Raw genomic sequence first — 17,001 nt, forward strand, 5'->3', positions numbered from 1 at the left:
AGGAAAAAACGGCTGATTCTAGGACTGGGGCAAGAAATACACATTTTGTAATACCAGAAAGTAAGAAAGTGCTCAAAACCAAACCACTCCACAATGATGGGGGTATGTCAAAGAGACACAGGAGCCACCTAAAGGAGCTCCCAATAAGCAGATCTGTAATAATTTGAGCAACAAAATAAAGTAGTATTGAATTATAACCCAAAATATAAAATAAACATCTATGAGTTCATATTGATATAAATAAATGAGCAAATACATATATAATGGTGGAGGAGACAATGCACCCAGGCGGAAGAATTCTAAATAAATTACGTTGCTACTCTGCCCTCACAGAGGTGAAATATAATTTGTCACTCCTCAGGTGTGGGCTTTATATAATGACTTCTTTCCAATGAATACAGTATGAAAGAGGAGAGAAACTTTACAGTAGAGAAACCTGGCAAACATTTGATATTGACTATCAAGGTCAATATCAATGATAAGTCATGTTGATAGTATGGACCTTTGATATTATGTAATGAAAATGAGACCTCACCCCTGAGGTCTTCCTGTGTAATCCATAATCAGAGTCTAATCATGAGGAAAACATCGGATAAATCCCAATTGGGAGATATTCTTCAAAATACCTGACCAGTACTCCTCAGACTGTGAAGGTCATAAAACAAGGAAAGCTGAGAAAATGTCACAGCCAAGAAGAGCCAAAGGAGACATGATGACTAAATGTAATATGATATTCTGGATGAGATCCTAGAACAACGACAAGAAGACATTAGGTAAAAACTTAGGAAATTGGAATAAAATATGGGCTTAGTTAATAATAATGTATCAGTATTAGTTCATTAATAGGGGAAGCTGGTGTAGGGTGTGTGGCAACTCTCTGTGCTATCTTTGCAACTATTCTGTAAATCTAAAGCTGTTCTAAAACAAAAAGTTTATTTAAATAAAAATAATGGTGTATCTTAGAGACATCTGAAATTTATTGAATATGATATTATCCTCATTCTACAGGTGAGGAAATCAAGACCAGAGATGTAAAGTAACCCAGTGTAGGCCTGTTAACGCACTGGAATGCTTTCCGTTATCTTCATGAGAGAGTCTCTGACTACTAGTCCTGAAGACTGCATACTCCAGTGGAGTCCTGGTAAGTGCTTAACAATGGCTTTCCAATGGGGAAAAACCTTGCTGATTTCCATGGTATAAGTACTACCATCATGGCTGATTTCAAGCTACCAACGTAATGTGACTGAACACAGAACGGGGAAGAGACACGTATAATCAGCTTTCCTGCCGGGAGCCGTAGCTAACTCACACCAGCTCACAAGAGCAGATTGTTAAAATTTCAGAATTTTGTGAGCTGGTTGTTCAACATGGATAGCTTGAAATCGGCCCCAGGGGGAATATTTATACCATAGAAATCAGTTAACGCTACAAATCAGGGTTTTGGGTTTTTGTTTTTTCTATTTTGAAAGCCAGCTTATCAGCATACACCATCAAAACACCAGAGTCCCATCTCATGGTTCTGTCTGTGTTGCTATGAGATCCAGTGTCCTCGGACAAGCCACACCATCTCTGAGTTTCAGTTTAGTCATCTATAAAAGAGAGAATTGGAGGACTAACCTCCCAAGTTTTCTCCCACCTCTGACATTCTGTTAAATACTAGGATCATCTTTCAGTTCCCACATGTTGTTCCAGATACAACCTGAGGTCATGTCACTATGCACTTATAGGGCTTTGACAGTCATTCGATAGCCTCTCAGGCTAGGGTCCCTGGCCTCTATTTGTGCTTTGGGTTCCAGGCATATACAAATTCTGTAGAGCCACAGACCCATTTGGTGTTCCCTCTCCCTCCACCAGAGCCTTTGCACATGCTATTCCCACTCCTTGGGCCACTCTTCCATGTCCTCTTACTCTGGCCAACTCCTACTTAGCCCATTGGATCTCTCTGGGAGAGGTCACTTCCTCCAGAAAGCCTTCCTTGACTTTCTCCAAACCAGCTGCGGTATCCCTGTGATATGTTTCTCTGGCAACACCATATTTTTTTTCTATCATAACTCTTATTGTTATTGCTTCTTTTATGGTCTGCCATCCCCACCTAAATTCAAGTGCCAAAGGGGCAGAGACTGTCTCTCTGGTTATCAGTTTAAAAAAAAAGAAATAGGCCAGGCATGGTGGCTCACACCTGCAATCCCAGCCCTTCGGGAGGCCAAGGCGGACAGATCACTCGAAGTCAGGAGTTTGAGACTAGCTGGCCAACACGGTGAAACCCCGTTTCTACTAAAAATCCAAAAATGAGCCAGGCATGGTGAAGGGTGCCTGTAATCCCAGCTATTCAGGGAGGCTGAGGTGGGATAATTGCTTGAACCTGGGAAGCAGAAGTTGTAGTGAGTTGACATCATGCCACTACACTCCAGCCTGGGTGACAGCGAGATGCCATCAAGAAAAGAAGAGAAAAGAGAAGAGAAGAGAAGACAAAAAAGAAAAGAAAAGGAAAGAAGGAAGGTTCAAAAAGAGGGTAGAGACAGAATGTGCTCCTCTTCCTTGCCATGGCATCTTGGAGTCCTATACCTGGCACAGCAACAATGACTTACTCGTTGTTTGTTGACTGAATAAATGAAGGTCTGCTTAAACTATACTGCTCTCCAAACAATAGATATTTTTCTTAGTTGCTTCCCCAGACAAAAGTACAAATCTAGAAAGAAACCCCCTTCTGATTAATGCTTTTGCATGAGCAGATTTCCATCAAGGGAGGGGATTTCACGAGAGATGCCCTGCTTCCAAGAGGGTGTTGTCTCGGGCGTGTGGCATTCTCAATCCTGACAGGACTAGGACTTCTGAGCAAGCATCCCTGTTCCTCAGCCAGCAGTTCTTGCTTACATGGTTGGTTATAGCCCCTTGAAGGAGCTCTGCTTGCCACAGGAGGAAATAGTTAAACTTGGCAACATCAGATCCCCAAAAAGCTATCTGTTTTGGTTAAGAGGGAGGATTTTGGGTAAATTAGAGAGGGAGGAAAACCCACAGAGGGTGATTTGACATACAGACAGCAGAGCACAGGACCACCGGCCAATGAAGTCTCACCTTCCGAGGAATGACAGGAATTGTGGGCCCGGATCTCTGAATGTTCCTCAGGGCACTCTTGTTACTTGGGATCAGTTACCTTCTGGAGCCTCACTGAGGTGATTTTGAGACAGTATTTTCAGAAAGTCATTTTTAGATGCTGTTCAAGGCATTCCCAGACCAAACAATCTTAGGATCACAGAGCTGGATCATCCAGTCTGGCCACCATATTTTGTGGGTAGGAAAACTGAGACGCAGCAAGGAGAAGTCATTTGCCCAAGGCCACCCAACTAAGACTGAGCTTTATTGGAGTTCTGGTCCCTAATTCCTAACTCTGTGTTCTTTCCACTGCAGCAACTCACCAACCAGACCTTGTGAAGACTAAAAAGACAGGTGAAATGGGGCCATGCACACAGAAAGGAGGCCCAGGGAAAGAGTGCTCCAGAGAGAAGTCCATTAGAAAATGTATCCTGTAGCCAAATATGCTTAGAAAATTCCCTCACCTCCCCAGAGTTGTTTTCTTGATAAATGTAAATCGGTTAATCAAGAAATCATGGGCCATTGGATATAACCATGTATTTATCATAACCCATGGGAACTCTGTAGGGTCAGCCAACCAAGAAATAGTTGCAATGCAGTATAAGAAGTGCTAGAATATAATGTAGCAGATGCAATGCTAACAGGAGGAAGAAATAACTAACTTTGCTGGAAGAAATAACTAACAGCCAGGAAAAATGATCTGAAGCTGAATCTCAAAGGATGAAAAGTTAGCGTAAAAACAAAAGGAAAAAAAAAAGTTATTCCAGGAAAAGGTAAGGTATTCCTAAGCAAAGGCACAGAGTGGTAGAAACATGTTGTGTTGTGACTGTTGATGCTTAGGATCTTGGTAATAAATGCACATTGTGTCTGGGTGTGTCAAAGGCCTGTCAATGAGCACCTCTGTTAGGCTCAACTAGTGACTCAAAGAGGAGATTGGCTGGAGAAGCCATTGAGGAGATGGAAAGGGGACATCTTGTGGGGTAGAAAGAGACCAGTATACAAACTCCAGAGAGGAAGCTAGGGGCAGGGTCAGCTTATGAGTGGCTTTGAGTAAGTGGCAGAAGAGTGTGGACGTGATCTTGTGATAACAGAGTCATGGCAGGCTTCTGAGCAGGAGAGCAACCCAACTCCTTGCTTATCAGAATTAATTGGCCAAGAATGTTAGAAGAAGAGACCCAGAAACAAGGAGAGAGAAGGAGGCAACAATCACCAGTATGAATCCTTAGCTCGCTGCTGCATGACCAGAGGGAAGCAAAACCAATTAAGTGTAGTCTCCACGGCCTCAGCTCACTATGGTACCCCTACCACTCTCCTCCTCACCCCACTTCCAGCCTGAGTCATCTTGAAACAAACACGGCCAACTGGGAGGAACCGACCCACAGAGACCAGCTTCAAACATTCACACAGGACTCTGCTTACCATGGCAAAGTTGCCACTTGTTTGCTGAAACAATTCCCATTTTTAGTAGCTCAATCATTAGCCAAAGGCATTGAAGGAACAAAAATCGTATGACTAAGCCTTGGAGCATTCAGTACTGGCTGTTGAACATATTGAAGCGATAATTGTTCCAAGACATCTACTTTATAGAACACAGCATAGTCATAAAATAAAATATATTGATGCCAAATTCCCCTATATAGGACAGGTCCCAACACCTCAAATTAGCCCTCGTTTGGAAGACTCTAACCAGACAAAGTATTTTCATCAGTTGACTAACTAGCAGGATACATTCATCCCCATTTTTGAGATGGACAAAGTGAATCTTACGAAGTCTGCACTCAGCCACTTGCAAAATAGAACAACAATGATAATAATAACAGTAACTAACGTTTAGTGAGCAATTACTCTGTACTAGAACCAGTTGTTACTGCTTTACTTGTGTTAACTCTCATTTGATTCTCACAATATTTCTGTGTGAGGGGGAGTAATAACCCCATTTAACAGACGAAGAAACTGAGGTTTAGGGAAGTTAAGTTCTTTGCCCGACATCACAGATCTAATGAGCGCAGAGGCAGGGTTAGAGACCAGGGGTTCCAGAGTTGTGCCCTTAACCACTATAATGGGTTCTCAGTTCTATACAAGCTACCATGAAAGACACAAAAATAAGAGATGACGGGGTCCCTCATAATTTTTGCTCTGAACACACATTACTAGCTGAAACACTCAAACAAATTCAATCAGGAATTTCCCTTTGGTGCCAAACTTCCTGTTTGCTCTGAACCTCTGATGTCAATGGCAGTCAGAATTCTACTTCTAAGCTGGTCAGCAATAACGCTGCTTCCTCCAAGGAATGTAAACTTGGCTTTCATCCCAGTCAGCTGGGTCTCTCCTATCTCCTCCTCCCTTCCCCTTTGTTAGGTCACAATGCTTTCACCTCTGCAACTGTCATTGGCACGTAACACTGCATGGAATCAGTTTGGAATAAAGATAGTCTCAGCCTCAAGTAGATTTGGACCCATGAAAAAGGGATGACTGGCCAGGCGCGGTGGCTCACGCCTGTAATCGCAGCACTTTGGGAGGATGAGGTGGGCAGATCACGAGGTCAGGAGATCGAGACCATCCTGGCTAACACGGTGAAACTCTGTCTCTACTAAAAATACAAAAAAAAAAAAAAAAAAAAAAAATTAGCTGGGCATGGTGGCAGGCACCTGTAGTCCCAGCTACTCAGGAGGCTGAGGCAGGAGAATGGCGTGAACCCAGGAGGCAGAGCTTGCAGTGGGCCGAAACTGCGCCACTGCACTCCAGCCTGGGAGACAGAGTGAGACTCCATCTCAAAAAAAAAAAAAAACAGTGATGACTCCTGAAAAACTCATGCTGGCATTTGGCATTCCCTTATTAGGGGACAAGCCCTTCATTTATATGACATGGGAGAGGGACAGAATGATTCTTATGACTAAAGTGCACATTTCCAAAGTCGGCTTCTTTGGTGAAGCTGAAGCCCTATATGACAAGGGTGTGGGGCCAGGTTCTCATGAAGGTGGCTGGGAGCAAAGGGAGCCCAACAGGGAAGTCAAGGCACCAAAGTCAGACTTTGTAGCTTTTTTTTTTTTGAGACAGAAGTCTTGCTCTGTCGCCCAGGTTGGAGTGCAGTGGTACAATCTTGGCTCACTGCAAGCTCTGCCTCCCAGGTTCACGTCATTCTCCTGCCTCAGCCTCCCGAGTAGCTGGGACTACAGGCACCCACCACCACGCCCGGCTAAATTTTTTTTTTGGTATATTTAGTAGAGATGAGTTAGCCAGGATGGTCCCGATCTCCTGACCTCGTGATCTGCCTGCTTTGGCCTCCCAAAGTGCTGGGATTACAGGCGTAAGCCACTGTACCTGGCTGACTTTGCAGGTTTACAATGCAAGCAGATATGTCAGCGCTTGCAGCCTATTGGTTACTGTCATGCACATTTATCAGTATCTACGTATTCTGTCCCTGGGTTCCAAAGTGACCACATGAATAAAATATCACCTGATTATGAGATCTGGGCCCCTAGCCTGCAAAAGAGACACACACTCGTATATCTACCAACCTGCTCCTCCCAGACTGCAGTGTTACTGCACTGCCACCATCGTGGGGGTACCTGTAACTCCTCAGGCACTGGCTGAGCCCCCAAACAACCCCGGAGACATTTTTATGCCCAGTAGCTTATTTAACTATTATAATTTATGCCAGGTCCACAGGCCTTGCACTCTTATTTTAATATACATTAGTGGTGCCCTTTTACAGATGAGGAAACTGTGGCTCAGAGAGATGAGATCATTTGCCCAGCACTACATAGTTAGTAAGTGACAATACTAGGACTTGAACTGAGGTCCTCAGTATTAGTTTGCTAGAACTGCTATAACAAAAAACTACAGATTGAGTGACTTAACAGGAATTTATTTTCTCGCAGTTGTGAAGGCTGGAAGCATAAGACCAAGGTGCTGGCAGTGTTGGTTTCTTCTGAGTCTCTCTCCTTGGCTTGTAGAAGGTTGTATTCTCCCAGTTTCTTCACAAGGTCTTCCCTTGTGCTTGTCTGTGTCCTAATCTCCTCTTCTTATAAGGACATCATCCATATTGGATTAGGTCACCCAATGACCTCATTTTCCCTTCATTATCTCTTTAAAGGCCCTATCTCCAAATGCCATCACATTCTGAGGTACTGGGGATTGGAGCTTCAACATATGAATCTGGGGGTCGGGGGCATGATTCAGCCCATTCACCCTCTGACTCCAAAACTGTGTTCTCCGCTTAGCCAACCAATAATAATGGAGCCTACTAGGTATCAAAGATTGCACTCAGCACTTCTGCAAATGTTTTCTCATGTAATTTTCAAAGTAGTCCAGAGAGGTTTGCATTATAATTCCCATGGAACAGTGAGAAAACTGCATTTCAAACAGTTTAATTATTCTACCCAGGAAAACACAACAAAGATGAGGCAGACCCAGGATTCAGCCTCATTCTTCGGACCCTAAACTCTGTGCTGTCTCCAACATACAGTGTTGCTTCCCACGTAAAACTGGGACTGGCAGCAAAGAGGACAGGGTGACCCGACAGTGCCAGTGATGGTGGTGGGATGTGGCAAGATCTCCTTTTTGGAAAGGTCATAAATTCAGTGGACAATAAGAGTATCCACTGTATAAGGTTGGTGTGACGACCAAATAAGTTAATATGTGCGAAGTGTTTAGAAGAGTGTCTGGCTACACAAAGGCTAAGTACGTGTTTTGCTATTATTATTGCTGCTGTTGTTGCTGCTATTATTATGATTCTTATTCATTTCTGGATAAAGAGTGCAGATTTTGAATATTCACCACTATTTTACTTTCCTTCCTAAAATTACAAAGATGGAGAGAATAAGAAAGAAACAACGCAACACAATGTTGGAATCTTGAAAGTAAACGGATGAGTGGTAACTGAATTAGTAGAGCCAAGAAAACAGAATCCTGAACCAGCAATGGGGAAGGTCAAGAGCAATCAAATTTATGCTGCAGAATTTCCACCTTCCTATCCCCAAAGCTCAGGAAATATGCAGTAACAGCTACTCTGGAGATGAGGGTGATGTGGAGAGAGATAAAAGAGAGATTTGCTTGAAAACTAGTTATAAACCCAGATTCTTCTTTCTTCTTGGCATGGCCCCTTCCCTGTCCCTAGAGGTTTGTTCTCTGGAGCAGTGAAACAGGATCTCTAGACTAAGCATGGAGTGAGGGTAGTTGGGCATGAGGGTATAGTACTGAACACAGGAGAATTAAATAAACATGTGTACTCTGGAAGCTGGGTCCTCCAATCTGGCTTCACTTGGTTCCTGCGGTGCTGGCCACTAGGCCATCTCCCTTTAGGCAAGACTCTGGGAGTAATCGAAGCACTCCAAGAGGAAAGTCCTAAAAATAGTGATAGTCTGAGGCTCCCCAACTAAGTGGGCCACCCAGATTAGTCTACGGTGAACCCCAAGTTGACTAGTCCAATATCTGAATGATAGTTCCAGAAAGAGAAAACAGAAGAGAAAGAATCATTAAAGAAATAAGTAATACATTTTCTAGAACTGAAGGGCTTAATTTTCTAAATTGAAGAGATCTATCCTGGGTGAGTGCAATAGATGAAAACAGACCTATGTCGCATCATTCAATAATTTTAGAATAATGGAGACAAAGCTTTAACACACTTCTGGAAAACAGAAATCGAGCCATACAAATGATCGAGAATTCAATTGACTTCAGACTTCTGCACAGCAACACTGAGAGTTGGAAGACAATGGAACGATACCTTAAAATTGAGTGAAAATGCTTTTTTTTTTTTTTAATTTCAACTTTTATTTTAAGTTCTGAGTTCTTATGCAGGATGTGCACGTTTGTTATACAGGTAAATGCATGCCATGGTGGTCTGCTGCACAGATCATCCTATCACCTAGCTAAGCCCAGGATCCATTAGCTATTCTTTCTGATGCTCTCCCTCTCCCCACCCTCCCAACTCCATCCCCAACAGACCCCAGAGTGTGTAGTTCCCCACCATATGTCCATGTGTTCTCATCGTTCAGCTCCCACTTGCAGGTGAGAACATGTGGTGTTTGCTTTTCTGTTCCTGTGTTAGCCTGCTGAGGATAACGGCTTCCAGCTCCACCCACATCCCTGCAAAGGACATGATCTCATCTGAAGATTCTTTTTAATCTAAAATTCTATGCCCAGTGAAACTCTTCATCAAGTCCGAGAGTAAAATAAAGATGATTTTAGATATAAAAGGAAAGTCTCAAAATTTCACTTCCTATATATTTGTTCTCAGAAATCTACTAAAGGTGCTTCACCAAACTGATGCAGTATACAAAAAGAGGAAGGCAGGAGATACTGGAACCAGGAACTTAACATGACAGTGGGAAAAGGAAGCCTAGGATGAAAGTGAAGGGGAATCCCAGGGTGACAGCTTTGTGGCACGCACACAGGGCAGAAGGTAATCTTTTAGACTGGAACAGTTTACAAAGCTTGGCGAAGGATGTATCCAAGAATATGAAATTAATAGAATACTGATTATACTTAAACATCCTAAAAGGAGATATGGACAGTTTGTAAAGAGTTTGTGGTTGAATCAATAATAATTACATAGAAAACAAAGAGATATTTATTAACTCCAGAGAAAATAAACAGAAAAAAATGCATTGAGAAGGAAAAGTAACTATAGCATACCACATAACTGAATTCCAAATAGTATTTCATAGTCATACTAATGTATACTATATATTCATTTAACCAAAATTACAGAAAACTATATTGAGAGGATGGGAGGTTGGGAAGGGTGTGCATATGTGATAGGGCTGTGGAGGTGGGTAGTGGGTGAGAAACAGAACGAAATCCTCATCTTCCACAGTGGAAAGTCACTAGAGAATGTCTAAAATAATTGTTTTTAAAATCACAATAAGGCTAGGTGCCATGGTTCACGGCTGTGTAATTCCAGCACTTTGGGAGGCTGAGGTGAGAGGATTCCTCAAACCCAGGAGTTTCAGGTTGCAGTGAGCTATCACTGTAACGCTGCATGACAGCCTGGGCAACAGAGCAAGACCCTGTCTCAAAAAAAAAAAAAAAAAAAGTAACAATAAGATAACGTTGTTTCTACATACATATCAAAAGACCCAGCTACGAGCTGAATGTGGTTGCTTCTTTGGAAGGTGAAATTGAGGGGAGGGAAGGCAAAAAAAACCTGCTTTGTTATTTACCAGAACACCATGTAGAACTGATTCATCTACATGTATATCTTTGATTAAAGTAACATCTAAGCTTTACACTATCTCATTCTGTGAACTCGGGTGAGTTATTCCACCAATTTTGGTTTCCAAGTTCTGCATCTACAAAACGAAGGAGATGGATTATGCAGTCTCCAAGGCCCTCCCTGATTTAACATTCACTCATCATTTCTGCCATGGTAGCTGATCTCCTTCCATTAGAGACTCGGTCCTTAGATCTTTAGGAGTTTTATGTCAAAATATCATTTTCTATAATGGGTGGGGTAACGCTGACAGCTGAGAACAATGCTCTCTGGGGAAAACAATCCCCAAGTACCCTCAGTGACTTTCTAAAGGTCAGGTCCTAGAAGACTCAAAGGCAAAAAGAGATGCCCTTACTTTCTCCTCCCTTTCTTTGTATTAGAGTTTTAAATAACTTGATAATGTATTAATAGAGGATGAGACTACACATTAGACCTTCCAGTTATTAATTCAGGTTTAACTAAAGACCTTCATCCAAGTCAGGAAATCCCTAACTGTGTGCCAATGGCAGGATATGATTCCAGAGATTAAGGCACACACTTTCCCCTCTGACTAGCAGGATGGCAGGACTAAAATTTATATCACAACTTCATACGCATTTTCCATACGGAGGCCTGGTTTGGAGGGCACAGCTAGAGACCTCAGTACAACCCCAGCTCCTTCTAGGAAAGGCCCTCCTAAGTCTCTCCTATGGGCTTTGTTCCCCGTCTCTGGAGAGAACAAGATAGTAAAGACAGGTTTATAAGATGCACTGAGGTTCTGACTAAATTTTTGTTCCTTGCTCTTAATTCTTATTTGACTTTTTGTAAACATCATGGTCAACAAGGAAAGCCCTTTCTAAGCACCTCCCAAGTACAGAAGAATCTAGGCTTCGCCAAGGCAGAGGCACCTCCTCTCTCTCCCCTCTGCCCAACTCTGGCACCGGGCACACTACAGGCACTGGGGGAAGACTGACTCCCAGGGAATGATGATAAGGGCTCATTAGAAATCAAAAGGCTTGGAGAATCTAGGGAGGGAGAGTTTATAACTTATACCTTTCTCCGCTGGTGGAGAAAGACCAAATTTTAGTGCTCAAAATGACAAATGTTAATTATTCGTGATATGTGACATAATAAGATGCTCTGTCATTTCCCACTGGCTTTCATATCCTCTATCACAGTCTGACTTCTAGTAATCACTCTCAGCTACCTTTTGAAGGAGACAAGGCAGGTACTATCTGAACTTCACAAGTGGAGAGCAGTCACAAAGAGGTTTTGTAAGTTGCTCAAGAAGATTTTTCAGAAAGTTCTCTAGAAACTGTTAAACTGTTTACCCCTGGGTAGTTATGAGTTTGATGAAGAAAAATGGACTTTACACCATTTTTCACTGCTTAAATTTTTATTTTCCCTGTGACTACTACTTTATCATTTCAAAAAAGAAAGAGTTCAATTTTATCAGAAGGAAAGAATGAAGAAAAAAGGACAAGAAATAATTCATTTCTCTAAAGTGATTTCAGGCATTCCTTTTGGTGACTGGGATGGATAAGACATCTCTAATGTTCTTTCACTGTATCTTAACAATGTAAATTTGAGGTATAATGTGACTGGCTAACATTTACTGAGAACTTACTGTGTGGCAGGTGGTATTTTAAATTATTTAGACCTATCCACCCATGAAATCCCTACAACTTTGTGAGACAGGTATAACTATCATTCCCACTTTATTGATGAGGATGCAGGCAGAAAGCATGGGGACACTTGGTCAGGGCTGTGGAATATACATCTTTCTCCACCGTCTGCTGCACAGCGCTCCTGACTTCCGGATTACAAAAGAAAAAAAAGATACTTTCCTGGCTGCCAAGCCTTCAGCTCCATTCCCAGGCCCCTCTGCTCCCTTCACTGTCTGAGGCATCATTGCAAAATCTCTCCTTCATGACATGTGGACAGAGGGAGTATTCTCTGAAAGTCAGCTGCTGCCGTTGAGTGGCTCGGAGAGTCACATGCATAAGCACTGAGCAGCATGTTGAGGAGGAGGAATTTCCCTGAATCAACCTTGGACGGAAGGCCCACCCTTCCAAAACCTCCCACAGTGTCTACAAGTATATGGGGGGGCGGGTTGTTAAATGCCATAATTAGGAAGAGTGGAAACAGGTGATCTAATGCATTCTTCTACTACAGCACAAGGGACAGGAACCCACCCCCACCCCTCCCCACACTCCATGTCCAGCAGGGAACACAGAGACAGCGCCCTCTGCTGTGTAGGGGGAAAGAGACCAGAGGAAAAGGAGATTGTGTCTATCTGCTTGGGTTCTCTTTCAAGTGTGAGCCAGAGAAATGACTTCTCTTACTTCTTGGACATGGACCAATTAGCTGCTAATTAGCTTGTGTATCAATTCCAACAGGAAAGCCGGAAAATTCTATCTCAACTTAAGCAATGACGCTTATCCTCCTAAACTTGGTCTTGCCTGTCTCCCACATAAATTCCCTGTATCACACACAAAACATGGTCTCTGCCTGGATCAGAATAGCCAGAAGCCAACAGGCAGAAACACATACACACAACTTCTCCATCAACCTCATACAGACCTCCCCAGAGAGCCCTTCTCAGAGCCTTTTGCAGCTTGATACAAAGGCAGCATGGGAAACACAGACCACAGGGTCCTCAAGAATCCATAAAATAAAAGATAAGAAGAAATGGGTGTTTTTGGGGGTCCAGAAAAAGAAATATGTTGTATACTAGAAATGCTTCAAACAAAGACTTGAGAAATATACACCTGTGAGGTAGCAACCCACTGGATTAGAAGACTCTGGGGCAGTAGAGACTACAAGAACAAATATTGATTGATCACCTACTGCCAAGTAGGATACCGTCTTAGATCAACTAGGTAAGCACTCTCAGGTGGAGTTCTCAATGACAGAAGAGGTGTCATAAGTAAAAACCCTAGGGTAGCAGAGGGAACAAGCAGAATGCGCAATAAAGAGACTGTCATGTTGCTCAGGGGAGGCATGATCCCACTATGGGAGGGAGTCAGGGGAGGCCGCTCACAGCTGGAGTGCTTGATGAGGTCCCGAGGATGAATTCTCTTCAGCTATGGTCTCCCAATCACCTAGATAACATTTTTTAAAAAATACAAATTCCTAAACTCCATACGTCAGATCTATTGAATCAATAGCTCCAGGAGTATTACTCTGGAATCTGTGTTTATGATTATTATGGCAAAACATACATGAAAGTAGACAGAATAGTGAACTCCAAGTGCCCATCATCCATCTCCAGCAATCACCTACTCATGACCATTCTGTTTTCACCCATCCCCTTACCTATTTCCCCTTCCCCAGTATTATAGGATCTGTATTTTTTTAAACCAGGGACCCTGAGGCAGTCAGATCTTGGATGTGAACTGGGAACCACTGATGCAGACCAGATTAGGAGCAAGGGAATCCTGGGGACAATGGGGGCAAAGGCTCAGAGAAGTGAGAGGGAATGGTATTTTGGGGATAATGGCAAGTAATTTGGAATGCCTAAAGGGTGGCAATGGGGATAAGGGCCAAAAGGTCATCAGGGCCATGGGGCCCTGTTAACAGTACAGTGTCTTTGTGAGAAGCACAAAACTCCATTTCCTCTGGGTAGAAAAGCATCCCTTGCTGAGGGCTGAAGCTCCCCATGCAAGTGGAGAGGGGCTGGATGCCTTCCCCTACCCACTACCTGTGCCCCTCACTTCTGCTGGGCCCAAACTACAAAGCTATGCACAGCAGCCCCAGGGCCTGGGGTCTGGTTCCCAAAGATGTTTGGACTTTATCTTATAAGGGCCGAAGGCTGCTAAGAAGGGGAACATGCAACAACCAGTCTGTGTTTTAGAATAGTGGGCAGCAATGGAGGGGAGGTGGATGGATAGACTGGAGGGCAGAAAACCAAGAGGCAGTAAGCTAGTGAAGACAGTGACTACTGCAAACTAGCCAGGGAAGAAGGGAGAGGGCTAGGAAGGTCCAACGTTGATGGGGAGAGGTTTAACAGAAGAGATCTTGTGTGGGGCTCTGGAAATAATGCAGGGCTAGATATAGAGGAATGCTGGATACAGAGATGTGAAGAGTCATTGGCATGTAGAAGTTGTCTGAAGCCATGGGAAGGCTGAAATTGCCCAGTGTGTAGAATAAGAATGGGGAGAGGCATGAAGGCCCTGGGGAAAACCAGCATTTACAGGATGAAGGAGCCAGCCACGGTGATAAGAATGGTTAGGACAATGGGAAGGGAGGTGGGGAGAAGAGAATGGCTCATAGAAGCCAATAGAGCAAAAGTGGTCACAGGTTGGTGAGAGGAAGACATTCATTTAGGGAAGCTGAAATGTAAGGGAAGGTCAAGTTTTGGAGTACCTAAAATGATTAGCAAAGGAGTTTAGAGTTGAACTTGAAAAGGCGGGGTACCAAGTGTCATGGTGTGCAGCATTAGTTGGTGTGTCAGTTACACCTCCTATGCCTGTCATTTACCACGTATGGCTTTGGACACATTCCTTAAATTGAGTCTCTGTATCCCTGCAATAAAATGTTGGTGATTGTACCCACTCTATTAGAGATGGGGAAGACATCTCAAGGAATGGCAGTTTTTCTTCTTGTCTTTGGCACCTAACAATGCACAGCCTTGAAGTACGTGCATTGTATCCAATTCCTGCATCTCTAAGTAGCTTGTAAATTGCTTTCAGGATAGGGATTAAGGCCATTCAGACCATTAACTGAAGTCAGTGATCCTATGTTGATATTTATTATGCACAAATCAAGAAGAGCATGTAGAATAAGAATAAAGGAAGATTGAAGGTTTAATAAAAAGAAGAAATGGCCCTTTGAGTATGAAACTTAGAGAAGGATCCATATAGATGTCCAATCCTACCACAAGGTGAACAGTGGCAGGTGCAGCAATGAAAGTCTCAAATTGCAATTTCTTCACAAAGGAAAGTGTGAAGGATGCAGAGACTCACTCTGGCTAATGGAGCCAGGCAGGCAGTGCTGCATGGGGTTTTGCGGCTGGACAGAGGAGGTACAAATGAGGGCAGAAGCACAGCAAAGTTGGAAATTGGCAGGTGAGTTTGAGGAAAGCTAAGAACCTTTGTGGGTGCGAAACAAGGGGTGTGGGAAGTGAGGAGAGAAAGGTGTATGAAGCTGTAGCAGACACAGCCTAAAGTGACCCCCAACTCATACTCTGGTATAATCCTATAATCTTTTGCCCTTGAGTAAGGTGGAGCCTGTGACTTACCTCTAACCAACAGAATATGGCAAAGCTGATGTGATATCACTACTGGGGTTATGCGATATTATATGGCAAAGGGATATTGCAGATATAATTAAGGCTCAAATCATCTGACTTTGAGTTAATCAAAAGGGACATTATCTTGGGTAAGCCTGATTAGGGCCATTGACAAGAAGGCCCAGACCTTCCCTGAAGTTAGAGACTTACGGCAGAAAACACTTGCTCTGCTGCTGGCCTTGAAGGAGCAAGTCACATGAGTTCTAAAGCTGCAAGGAAAAAAAAATCTACCCACAAGCACATGAGCTTGAAAGATGAGCCCAAACTTCAGAAGAGAATGCAGCCCCAGCTGATTCCTCAATCACAGCCTCATGAGACCCTGAACAGGGCATGTAGGTAAGTCATACCTGGACTCCTGAACCACGGAAAGTGCAAGATAATGGAAGGGTACTGTTTGACACCATTACGTTTGCGGTCATTGGATATGCAGCAACAGAAAAAAAATGCATGGACTCCCATGGCAAAGGGCCATGAATGGCAGCCTAGGAAGCATGGGCTTTATTATATGGGTTCTAGGAAATCACTGACTGAGGAAGCTTAGAGATGGCAGAAGGAAGGGAAGCCTGGAGTGGGGTTGACCAGAATGCCTTGAAGAACATCTGGCCAGGGCCCTGCTCCCAGGAGCAGGTCAGTAATGTTCAGATGAGTAACCAAGTTCTAGGTGAAACCAAGCCAGCTACCCTTCTACTCAATTAAAAAATAAATAAATAAATAAATAAATAAAAATAAAAAAAGAGGAAGCAAAGACCAAGTGAAGAAATTAACAGCATTGAGAAAACCTTAAGGAACTTTAGTGTTCTTGTTGCTAATTATAAATATTTACTCCTCCCAGCATTCCTAACCTCACAGAAAAGCCTGCATAGCCTTGTTCTCTTTATGGAAAATTAGTGTGCGCGTGCATGTGTGTGTGGACGTGCGTGTGTTTCTTGGAAGGGGAGCGGGCAGTAATAAAGGATTGGACGATCTGCAAAAAGTCACTTCCTGTTGGATATTGTCTAGTTCCCATTCCCTGTTCCCCACCCAAGATCATAAACCCCCAGTCCCTCAAGCAACTCCTCCTTCCCTGATTCTATCTGCTGGAGAAAACTAAGCCAAACAAACTCAGGAAGTGGCAAGAGACTGGGAAGGGGAGGAAGTTCATGGCACAGAAGAAAAACGTAAAGAGAATGCCCTGATGTTCAAGGAAGAGGGTGGAGGAGAGAGAGAAATGAAGGTCACACCAAGGTCACCTGGCACCAAGCCTTTAAAATGTCATGCTTGAGCTTTAAATCAAAACTGGCACAAACAGTGGGTCAAATCTCCCAGGGCCATTCAAATACTAACATTCACAGGAATAAACAGCCCCCAAAAAACCCTTCTGTAAGCAAATTGGAACAAACAGCTAATCTAAAGCAGGTTGCTAAGAGATGAGTGGGCAGGA

The 17,001-nt window shown here is 43.3% G+C and overlaps 1 protein-coding gene across 2 annotated transcripts in view; it reads right to left on the bottom strand.

The window, feature by feature from the left end:
• Nucleotides 1-17,001, bottom strand: part of PRKCE (protein kinase C epsilon) — a 540,751-nt gene that overhangs the window by 85,820 nt on the left and 437,930 nt on the right. The window lies entirely within an intron of this gene.

The sequence above is a fragment of the Macaca fascicularis genome, chromosome 13, assembly GCF_037993035.2.
Source record: "Macaca fascicularis isolate 582-1 chromosome 13, T2T-MFA8v1.1".
Taxonomy (NCBI): Eukaryota; Metazoa; Chordata; class Mammalia; order Primates; family Cercopithecidae; genus Macaca; species Macaca fascicularis.